This window comes from Mastomys coucha, unplaced genomic scaffold, assembly GCF_008632895.1.
Source record: "Mastomys coucha isolate ucsf_1 unplaced genomic scaffold, UCSF_Mcou_1 pScaffold19, whole genome shotgun sequence".
Classification (NCBI taxonomy): domain Eukaryota; kingdom Metazoa; phylum Chordata; class Mammalia; order Rodentia; family Muridae; genus Mastomys; species Mastomys coucha.
The window spans coordinates 20,243,299-20,244,435 of NW_022196901.1; positions in this window are offsets into that span (position 1 = coordinate 20,243,299).

Genomic DNA, 1,137 nt, shown 5'->3' on the forward strand with positions numbered 1-1,137 from the left:
CGGGGCTCCGCGGCGGAGGACCGGGCCGGAGGGCGGGGCCGAGCGGGGCGGGCGGGGCGCGAGGGGCGCGGGCCGGGGGAGGCCGCGGGGGTCTCCGCCCGGCCCCTCCCCCAGGCCGCCCGCGGCGGGAGGAGAAAGGGCGGCGGCGGGGGCGGCGGGGCGGCGGCGGGGGCGGCGGGGCGGGGACAGCCACCCCTCCCCCGCGCCGTCAGCCCGTCAGGCCCACGCCGCGGCGAAGTTTTGACAGCTGCTCCAGTTGTTGTGCTGGGTTCCGGGGTGGTGCGAGCGCCGGCCCCTAGGTCGCGCGCCGGCGATCGCTCGCTCGCTCGCTCGCTCACGGCGTTCCCTGCCTGCGGCTAGCTCGGTTCGCTCGCTCGCTCGCGCGGCCAGCTCTCGCTGCTCCCTATCGCTTGCCGGCTCTCCAGCCGGCGAGGGCTCCCTCACGCTCGGGATCGCTCCCTCACACTAGCTTTCGGCTCCACCGAGCTCGGCTCCCTCACGCTGGGGTCCCTCTCGCTCGCTCGCTCGCTCCCCCGCGCCCGCTTTCTCTCCCGGGGCAGCAGAGGAGGAAGTTTGGCGGCTGTGCGTTCACCACACAAACAGCGCGCACGCACGCCGCAGCGGCCGTCGCGCGAGGCCCGCACCCGGGTCCCCCGGGGCGACCCGCACCACAGACCTCTCAAACTCGCCGCCGGCTCGCCCACACACGGGCGCCTCCCGCCCCCGCCCCCGGCGCGCTACTGCCACTCACGGGGCTGGCTCCGCGCATGCGCCGCGAGCTCCCCGGCCGCCGCCGCTGACCTCACCGCCCCTCCCCCGCCCGCTGTGACGCGGCGGTGGCTGCAACTCCGGCTCTGGCGGGCGCTAAGCTGCGGACCGGGCATCCGGGATCGGGGTCCGGCTTGGTCGAGGTGGGGATCGGTGTAAACACTCCGGAGCGTGCACCCGCGTGCGGGGCGCGCACGTGCGTCCGCGACCCCCCGCGGGCGTGGGCCGCCCCGGGCCTCGCGGAGTCCCACGTAGGCTTCCCTAGTGCGGCGCAACCGTGGCAGGACAACGTTACGTCCTAACTCCAGCCATAGTTTCTCCGTTCGACGTCATGTTTTAAACACTGTAAGCCCCAGAGGCTGCTGGACA